The sequence below is a fragment of the Saccoglossus kowalevskii genome, chromosome 4, assembly GCF_978046115.1.
Source record: "Saccoglossus kowalevskii chromosome 4, keSacKowa6.1, whole genome shotgun sequence".
In the NCBI taxonomy this organism is placed as follows: Eukaryota; Metazoa; Hemichordata; class Enteropneusta; family Harrimaniidae; genus Saccoglossus; species Saccoglossus kowalevskii.
In genome coordinates, this window is record NC_140644.1 from 30,192,069 (window position 1) to 30,203,473 (window position 11,405).

The following is an 11,405-nucleotide window of genomic DNA, read 5'->3' on the forward strand; positions in this document are numbered from 1 at the left end:
CATGTATTGAGTTCTCCAAGGTCTTCTCATATGGTTTGCATTGAATTACATGTATTGAGTTTTCCAGGGTCTTCTCATATGGTTTCTATTGAATTACATCTAATGAGTTCTCCGAGGTCTTCACATATGGTTTGTTGGCAATTACATGTATTGAGTTCTCCGAGGTCTTCTCATATGGTTTGTAGGGAATTACATGTATTGAGTTCTCCGAGGTCTTTACATATGGTTTGTAGGGAATTACATGTATTGAGTACTCCGAGGTCTTCTCATATGGTTTGTAGGGAATTACATGTATTGAGTTCTCCGAGGTCTTCTCATATGGTTTGTAGGGAATTACATGTATTGAGTTCTCCGGGGTCTTTACATATGATTTGTAGGGAATTACATGTATTGAGTTCTCCGAGGTCTTTACATATGGTTTGTAGGGAATTACATCTAATGAGTTCTCCGAGGTCTTCTCATATGGTTTGTAGGGAATTACATGTATTGAGTTCTCAGAGGTCTTCTCGTACGGTTTGCATGGAATTACTTGTATTGAGTTCTTCGAGGTATCCTCCTATCGTTTGCATGGAATTACATATATTGAGTTCTCCGAGGTCTTCTCGTACGATTTGCATGGAATTACATGTATTGAGTTCTCCGAGGTATCCTCCTATCGTTTGCATGGAATTACATATATTGAGTTCCCTGAGGTCTTCTCATATGGTTTGTAGGGAATTACATGTAATGAGTTCTCCGAGGTCTTCTCATATGGTTTGAAGGGAATTACATGTATTGAGTTCTCCGAGGTCTTCTCACATGGTTTGAAGGGAATTACATGTATTGAGTTCTCCGAGGTCTTTACATATGGTTTGTAGGGAATTACATGTATTGTGTTCTCCGAGGTATTCTCATATGGTTTGAAGTGAATTACATGTATTGAGTTATCCGAGGTCTTCTCATATGGTTTGTTGGGAATTACATGTATTGAGTTCTCTCCGGTCTTCTCATATGGTTTGTAGGGAATTACATGTATTGAGTTCTCCGAGGTCTTCTCATATGGTTTGAAATGTATTACATGTAATGAGTTCTCCTTGGTCTTCGCATATGGTTTGTAGGGAATTACATGTATTGAGTTCTACGAAGTCTTCTCATATTGTTTGAAGGGGATTACAGGTATTGAGTTCTCCTAGGTCTTCTCATATGGTTTGTAGGGAATTACATGTATTGAGTTCTCTGAGGTCTTCTCATATGGTTTGTAGGGAATTACATGTATGGAGTTCTCTGAGGTCTTCTCATATGGTTTGCATGGAATTACATGTATTCAGTTCTCCGAGTTATTCTCTTATCGCTTGTAGGGAATTACATGTATTGTGTTCTTCGATGTATTCGCATATGGTTTGCTTGGAATTACATGTATTGAGTTCTCCAAGGTCTTCTCATATTGTTTGTAGGGAATTACATGTATTGTGTTCTCCGAGGTATTCTCATGTGGTTTCTCCATGCATACCTCCATGTAATTACATGTATTGAGTTCTCCGACATATCCTCCTATGGTTTGCATGGAATTACATATATTGAATTCCCGAGGTCTTCTCATATGGTTTGTAGGGAATTACATGTAATGAGTTCTCCGAAGTCTTCTCATATCGTTTGAAGGGAATAACATGTATTGAGTTCTCTGAAGTCTTCTCATATGGTTTGTAGGGAATTACATGTATTGAGTTCTCTGATGTCTTTACATATGGTTTGTAGGGAATTACATGTATTGTGTTCTCCGAGGTATTCTCATATGGTTTGAAGTGAATTACATGTATTGAGTTCTCCGAGGTCTTCTCATATGGTTTGTTGGGAATTACATGTATTGAGTTCTCTCTGGTCTTCTCATATGGTTTGTAGGGAATTACATGTATTGAGTTCTCCGATGTCTTCTCATATGGTTTGAATGGATTTGCAAGTATTGAGTTCTCTGAGGTCTTCTCATATGGTATGAATGGAATTACATGTATTAAGTTCTCCGAGATATTCTCATATGGTTTGCATGGAATTACATGTATTACGTTTTCCGAGGTATTCTCATATTGTTTTTAGGGAATGACATGTATTGTGTTCTCCGAGGTATTCTCATATGGTTTGCATAGAATTACATGTATTGAGTTCTCCGAGGTATTCTCATATGGTTTGCATTCAATTACATGTATTGAGTTCTCTGAGGTATTCTCATATGGTTTGCATGGAATTACATGTATTGAGTTCTCTGAGGTCTTCTCATATGGTTTGTAGGGAATTACATCTAATGAGTTCTCCGAGGGCTTCTCATATGATTTGTAGGGAATTACTTGTATTGAGTTCTACGAAGTCTTCTCATATTGTTTGAAGGGGATTACATGTATTGAGTTCTCCTAGGTCTTCTCATATGGTTTGTAGGGAATTACATGTATTGAGTTCTCCGAGGTCTTCTCATATGGTTTGCATGGAATTACATGTATTCAGTTCATAGAGGTCTTCTCGTATGGTTTGCGTGGAATTACATGTATTAAGTTCTCCGAGATATTCTCATATGGTTTGCATGGAATTACATGTATTGAGTTCTCCGAGGTATTCTCATATCGCTTGTAGGGAATTACATGTATTGTGTTCTTCGAGGTATTCGCATATGGTTTGCTTGGAATTACATGTATTGAGTTCTCCGAGGTCTTCTCATATGGTTTGTAGGGAATTACATGTATTGTGTTCTCCGAGGTATTCTCATATAGTTTCTCCATTCATACCTCCAGGGAATTACATGTATTGAGTTCTCCGACGTATCCTCCTATGATTTGCATGGAATTACAATATATTGAATTCCCTGAGGTCTTCTCATATGGTTTGTAGGGAATTACATGTAATGAGTTCTCCGAGGTCTTCTCATATCGTTTGAAGGGAATTACATGTATTGAGTTCTCCAAGGTCTTCTCATATGGTTTGCATTGAATTACATGTATTGAGTTCTCCAGGGTCTTCTCATATGGTTTCTATTGAATTACATCTAATGAGTTCTCCGAGGTCTTCACATATGGTTTGTAGGGAATTACATGTATTGAGTTCTCCGAGGTCTTCTCATATGGTTTGTAGGGAATTACATGTATTGAGTTCTCCGAGGTCTTTACATATGGTTTGTAGGGAATTACATGTATTGAGTACTCCGAGGTCTTCTCATATGGTTTGTAGGGAATTACATGTATTGAGTTCTCCGAGGTCTTCTCATATGGTTTGTAGGGAATTACATGTATTGAGTTCTCCGGGGTCTTTACATATGATTTGTAGGGAATTACATGTATTGAGTTCTCCGAGGTCTTTACATATGGTTTGTAGGGAATTACATCTAATGAGTTCTCCGAGGTCTTCTCATATGGTTTGTAGGGAATTACATGTATTGAGTTCTCCGAGGTCTTCTCGTACGGTTTGCATGGAATTACATGTATTGAGTTCTTTGACGTATCCTCCTATCGTTTGCATGGAATTACATATATTGAGTTCTCCGAGGTCTTCTCGTACGATTTGCATGGAATTACATGTATTGAGTTCTCCGAGGTATCCTCCTATCGTTTGCATGGAATTACATATATTGAGTTCCCTGAGGTCTTCTCATATGGTTTGTAGGGAATTACATGTAATGAGTTCTCCGAGGTCTTCTCATATGGTTTGAAGGGAATTACATGTATTGAGTTCTCTGAGGTCTTCTCATATGGTTTGTAGGGAATTACATGTATTGAGTTCTCCGAGGTCTTTACATATGGTTTGTAGGGAATTACATGTATTGTGTTCTCCGAGGTATTCTCATATGGTTTGAAGTGAATTACATGTATTGAGTTCTCCGAGGTCTTCTCATATGGTTTGTTGGGAATTACATGTATTGAGTTCTCTCCGGTCTTCTCATATGGTTTGTAGGGAATTACATGTATTGAGTTCTCCGAGGTCTTCTCATATGGTTTGAATGGAATTGCACGTATTGAGTTCTCTGAGGTCTTCTCATATGGTATGCATGGAATTACATGTATTAAGTTCTCCGAGATATTCTCATATGGTTTGCATGGAATTACATGTATTAAGTTTTCCGAGGTATTCTCATATGGTTTTTAGGGAATGACATGTATTGTGTTCTCCGAGGTATTCTCATATGGTTTGCATAGAATTACATGTATTGAGTTCTCCGAGGTATTCTCATATGGTTTGCATTCAATTACATGTATTGAGTTCTCTGAGGTATTCTCATATGGTTTGCATGGAATTACATGTACTGTGTTCTCTGAGGTCTTCTCATATGGTTTGTAGGGAATTACATCTAATGAGTTCTCCGAGGTCTTCTCATATGGCTTGCATGGAATTACATGAATTAAGTTCTCCGAGATATTCTCATATGGTTTGCATGGAATTACATGTATTAAGTTCTCCGAGGTATTCTCATCTCGCTTGTAGGGAATTACATGTATTGTGTTCTTCGAGGTATTCGCATATGGTTTGCTTGGAATTACATGTTTTGAGTCTTCCGAGGTCTTCTCATATGGTTTGAAGGGAATTACATGTATTGTGTTCTCCGAGGTATTCTCATATAGTTTCTCCATTCATACCTCCAGGGAATTACATGTATTGAGTTCTCCGACGTATCCTCCTATGGTTTGCATGGAATTACATATATTGAATTCCCTGAGGTCTTCTCATATGGTTTGTAGGGAATTACATGTAATGAGTTCTCCGAGGTCTTCTCATATCGTTTGAAGGGAATTACATGTATTGAGTTCTCCAAGGTCTTCTCATATGGTTTGCATTGAATTACATGTATTGAGTTCTCCAGGGTCTTCTCATATGGTTTCTATTGAATTACATCTAATGAGTTCTCCGAGGTCTTCACATATGGTTTGTAGGGAATTACATGTATTGAGTTCTCCGAGGTCTTCTCATATGGTTTGTAGGGAATTACATGTATTGAGTTCTCCGAGGTCTTTACATATGGTTTGTAGGGAATTACATGTATTGAGTTCTCCGAGGTCTTCTCATATGGTTTGTAGGTAATTACATGTATTGAGTTCTCCGAGGTCTTCTCATATGGTTTGTAGGGAATTACATGTATTGAGTTCTCCGAGGTCTTTACATATGGTTTGTAGGGAATTACATGTATTGAGTTCTCCGAGGTCTTTACATATGGTTTGTAGGGAATTACATCTAATGAGTTCTCCGAGGTCTTCTCATATGGTTTGTAGGGAATTACATGTATTGAGTTCTCTGAGGTCTTCTCGTACGGTTTGCATGGAATTACATGTATTGAGTTCTTCGAGGTATCCTCCTATCGTTTGCATGGAATTACATATATTGAGTTCTCCGAGGTCTTCACATATGGTTTGTAGGGAATTACATGTATTGAGTTCTCCGAGGTCTTCTCGTACGATTTGCATGGAATTACATGTATTGAGTTCTCCGAGGTATCCTCCTATCGTTTGCATGGAATTACATATATTGAGTTCCCTGAGGTCTTCTTATATGGTTTGTAGGGAATTACATGTAATGAGTTCTCCCAGGTCTTCTCATATGGTTTGAAGGGAATTACATGTATTGAGTTCTCCGAGGTCTTCTCATATGGTTTGAAGGGAATTACATGTATTGTGTTCTCCGAGGTATTCTCATGTGGTTTGCTTGGAATTACATGTATTGAGTTCTCCAAGGTCTTCTGATATGGTTTGTAGGGAATTACATGTATTGTGTTCTCCGAGGTATTCTCATGTGGTTTCTCCATGCATACTTCCATGTAATTACATGTATTGAGTTCTCCGACATATCCTCCTATGGTTTGCATGGAATTACATATATTGAATTCCCGAGGTCTTCTCATATGGTTTGTAGGGAATTACATGTAATGAGTTCTCCGAAGTCTTCTCATATCGTTTGAAGGGAATTACATGTATTGAGTTCTCCGAGGTCTTTACATATGGTTTGTAGGGAATTACATGTATTGTGTTCTCCGAGGTATTCTCATATGGTTTGAAGTGAATTACATGTATTGAGTTCTCCGAGGTCTTCTCATATGGTTTGTTGGGAATTACATGTATTGAGTTCTCTCCGGTCTTCTCATATGGTTTGTAGGGAATTACATGTATTGAGTTCTCCGAGGTCTTCTCATATGGTTTGAATGGAATTGCACGTATTGAGTTCTCTGAGGTCTTCTCATATGGTATGCATGGAATTACATGTATTAAGTTCTCCAAGATATTCTCATATGGTTTGCATGGAATTACATATATTAAGTTTTCCGAGGTATTCTCATATGGTTTTTAGGGAATGACATGTATTGTGTTCCCCGAGGTATTCTCATATGGTTTGCATAGAATTACATGTATTGAGTTCTCCGAGGTATTCTCATATGGTATGCATACAATTACATGTATTGAGTTCTCTGAGGTCTTCTCATATGGTTTGTAGGGAATTACATCTAATGAGTTCTCCGAGGTCTTCTCATATGATTTGTAGGGAATTACATGTATTGAGTTCTACGAAGTCTTCTCATATTGTTTGAAGGGGATTACATGTATTGAGTTCTCCTAAGTCTTCTCATATGGTTTGCATGGAATTACATGTATTCAGTTCATAGAAGTCTTCTCGTATGGTTTGCGTGGAATTACATGTATTAAGTTCTCCGAGATATTCTCATATGGTTTGCATGGAATTACATGTATTGAGTTCTCCGAGGTATTCTCATATCGCTTGTAGGGAATTACATGTATTGTGTTCTTCGAGGTATTCGCATATGGTTTGCTTGGAATTACATGTATTGAGTTCTCCGAGGTCTTCTCATATGGTTTGTAGGGAATTACATGTATTGTGTTCTCCGAGGTATTCTCATATAGTTTCTCCATTCATACCTCCAGGGAATTACATGTATTGAGTTCTCCGACGTATCCTCCTATGGTTTGAATGGAATTACATATATTGAATTCCCTGAGGTCTTCTCATATGGTTTGTAGGGAATTACATGTAATGAGTTCTCCGAGGTATTCTCATAGCGTTTGAAGGGAATTACATGTATTGAGTTCTCCAAGGTCTTCTCATATGGTTTGCATTGAATTACATGTATTGAGTTCTCCAGGGTCTTCTCATATGGTTTCTATTGAATTACATCTCATGAGTTCTCCGAGGTTTTCACATATGGTTTGTAGGGTATTACATGTATTGAGTTCTCCGAGGTCTTCTCATATGGTTTGTAGGGAATTACATGTAATGAGTTCTCCGAGGTCTTTTCATATGGTTTGTAGGGAATTACATGTATTGAGTTCTCCGAGGTCTTCTCATATGGTTTGTAGGGAATTACATGTATTGAGTTCTCCGAGGTCTTTACATATGGTTTGTAGGGAATTACATGTATTGAGTTCTCCGAGGTCTTTACATATGGTTTGTAGGGAATTACATCTAATGAGTTCTCCGAGGTCTTCTCATATGGTTTGTAGGGAATTACATGTATTGAGTTCTCCGAGGTCTTCTCGCACGGTTTGCATGGAATTACATGTATTGAGTTCTCCGAAGTCTTCTCGTACGATTTGCATGGAATTACATGTATTGAGTTCTCCGAGGTATCCTCCTATCGTTTGCATGGAATTACATGTATTGAGTTCCCTGAGGTCTTCTCATATGGTTTGTAGGGAATTACATGTAATGAGTTCTCCGAGGTCTTCTTATATGGTTTGAAGGGAATTACATGTATTGAGTTCTCCGAGGTCTTCTCATATGGTTTGAAGGGAATTACATGTATTGAGTTCTCCGAGGTCTTTACATATGGTTTGTAGAGAATTACATGTATTGTGTTCTCCGAGGTATTCTCATATGGTTTGAAGTGAATTACATGTATTGAGTTCTCCGAGGTCTTCTCATATGGTTTGTTGAGAATTACATGTATTGAGTTCTCTCCGGTCTTCTCATATGGTTTGTAGGGAATTACATGTATTGAGTTCTCCGAGGTCTTCTCATATGGTTTGAATGGAATTACACGTATTGAGTTCTCTGAGGCCTTCTCATATGGTTTGCATGGAATTACATGTATTAAGTTCTCTGAGATATTCTCATATGGTTTGCATGGAATTACATGTATTAAGTTTTCTTAGGTATTCTCATATGGTTTTTAGGGAATGACATGTATTGTGTTCTCCGAGGTATTCTCATATGGTTTGCATAGAATTACATGTATTGAGTTCTCCGAGGTATTCTCATATGGTTTGCATTCAATTACATGTATTGAGTTCTCTGAGGTATTCACATATGGTTTGCGTGGAATTACATGTATTGAGTTATCTGAGGTCTTCTCATATGGTTTGTAGGGAATTACATCTAATGAGTTCTCCGAGGTCTTCTCATATGATTTGTAGGGAATTACATGTATTGAGTTCTACGAAGTCATCTCATATTGTTTGAAGGGGATTACATGTATTGAGTTCTCCTAGGTCTTCTCATATGGTTTGCATGGAATTACATGTATTCAGTTCATAGAGGTCTTCTCGTATGGTTTGCGTGGAATTACATGTATTAAGTTTTCCGAGATATTCTCATATGGTTTGCATGGAATTACATGTATTGAGTTCTCCGAGGTATTCTCATATCGCTTGTAGGGAATTACATGTATTGTGTTCTTCGAGGTATTCGCATATGGTTTGCTTGGAATTACATGTATTGAGTTCTCCGAGGTCTTCTCATATGGTTTGTAGGGAATTACATGTATTGTGTTCTCCGAGGTATTCTCATATAGTTTCTCCATTCATACCTCCAGGGAATTACATGTATTGAGTTCTCCGACGTATCCTCCTATGGTTTGCATGGAATTACATATATTGAATTCCCTGAGGTCTTCTCATATGGTTTGTAGGGAATTACATGTAATGAGTTCTCCGAGGTCTTCTCATATCGTTTGAAGGGAATTACATGTATTGAGTTCTCCAAGGTCTTCTCATATGGTTTGCATTGAATTACATGTATTGAGTTCTCCAGGGTCTTCTCATATGGTTTCTATTGAATTACATCTAATGAGTTCTCCGAGGTCTTCACATATGGTTTGTAGGGAATTACATGTATTGAGTTCTCCGAGGTCTTCTCATATGGTTTGTAGCGAATTACATGTATTGAGTTCTCCGAGGTCTTTACATATGGTTTGTAGGGAATTACATGTATTGAGTTCTCCGAGGTCTTCTCATATGGTTTGTAGGGAATTACATGTATTGAGTTCTCCGAGGTCTTCTCATATGGTTTGTAGGGAATTACATGTATTGAGTTCTCCGAGGTCTTCTCATATGGTTTGTAGGGAATTACATGTATTGAGTTCTCCGAGGTCTTTACATATGGTTTGTAGGGAATTACATGTATTGAGTTCTCCGAGGTCTTTACATATGGTTTGTAGGGAATTACATCTAATGAGTTCTCCGAGGTCTTCTCATATGGTTTGTAGGGAATTACATGTATTGAGTTCTCCGAGGTCTTCTCGTACGATTTGCATGGAATTACATGTATTGAGTTCCCTGAGGTCTTCTCATATGGTTTGTAGGGAATTACATGTAATGAGTTCTCCGAGGTCTTCTCATATCGTTTGAAGGGAATTACATGTATTGAGTTCTCCAAGGTCTTCTCATATGGTTTGCATTGAATTACATGTATTGAGTTCTCCAGGGTCTTCTCATATGGTTTCTATTGATTTACATCTAATGAGTTCTCCGAGGTCTTCACATATGGTTTGTAGGGAATTACATGTATTGAGTTCTCCGAGGTCTTCTCATATGGTTTGTAGCGAATTACATGTATTGAGTTCTCCGAGGTCTTTACATATGGTTTGTAGGGAATTACATGTATTGAGTTCTCCGAGGTCTTCTCATATGGTTTGTAGGGAATTACATGTATTGAGTTCTCCGAGGTCTTCTCATATGGTTTGTAGGGAATTACATGTATTGAGTTCTCCGAGGTCTTTACATATGGTTTGTAGGGAATTACATGTATTGAGTTCTCCGAGGTCTTTACATATGGTTTGTAGGGAATTACATCTAATGAGTTCTCCGAGGTCTTCTCATATGGTTTGTAGGGAATTACATGTATTGAGTTCTCCGAGGTCTTCTCGTACGATTTGCATGGAATTACATGTATTGAGTTCTCCGAGGAATCCTCCTATCGTTTGCATGGAATTACATATATTGAGTTCCCATGGCCTTCTCATATGGTTTGTAGGGAATTACATGTAATGAGTTCCCCGAGGTCTTCTCATATGCTTTGAAGGGAATTACATGTATTGAGTTCTCCGAGGTCTTCTCATATGGTTTGAAGAGAATTACATGTATTGAGTTCTCCGCGGTCTTTACATATGGTTTGTAGGGAATTACATGTATTAAGTTCTCCGAGATATTCTCATATGGTTTGCATGGAATTACATGTATTGAGTTCTCCGAGGTATTCTCATATCGCTTGTAGGGAATTACATGTATTGTGTTTTCCCGAGGTCTTCTCATATAGTTTCTCCATTCATACCTCCAGGGAATTACATGTATTGAGTTCTCCGACGTATCCTCCTATGGTTTGCATGGAATTACATATATTGAATTCCCTGAGGTCTTCTCATATGGTTTGTAGGGAATTACATGTAATGAGTTCTCCGAGGTCTTCTCATATCGTTTGAAGGGAATTACATGTATTGAGTTCTCCAAGGTCTTCTCATATGGTTTGCATTGAATTACATGTATTGAGTTCTCCAAGGTCTTCTCATATGGTTTCTATTAAATTACATCTAATGAGTTCTCCGAGGTCTTCGCATATGGTTTGCTTGGAATTACATGTATTGAGTTCTCCGAGGTCTTCTCATATGGTTTGTAGGGAATTACATGTATTGTGTTCTCCGAGGTATTCTCATATAGTTTCTCCATTCATACCTCCAGGGAATTACATGTATTGAGTTCTCCGACGTATCCTCCTATGGTTTGCATGGAATTACATATATTGAATTCCCTGAGGTCTTCTCATTTGGTTTGTAGGGAATTACATGTAATGAGTTCTCCGAGGTCTTCTCATATCGTTTGAAGGGAATTACATGTATTGAGTTCTCCAAGGTCTTCTCATATGGTTTGCATTGAATTACATGTATTGAGTTCTCCAGGGTCTTCTCATATGGTTTCTATTGAATTACATCTCATGAGTTCTCCGAGGTCTTCACATATGGTTTGTAGGGTATTACATGTATTGAGTTCTCCGAGGTCTTCTCATATGGTTTGTAGGGAATTACATGTAATGAGTTCTCCGAGGTCTTTTCATATGGTTTGTAGGGAATTACATGTATTGAGTTCTCCGAGGTCTTCTCATATGGTTTGTAGGGAATTACATGTATTGAGTTCTCCGAGGTCTTTACATATGGTTTGTAGGGAATTACATGTATTGAGTTC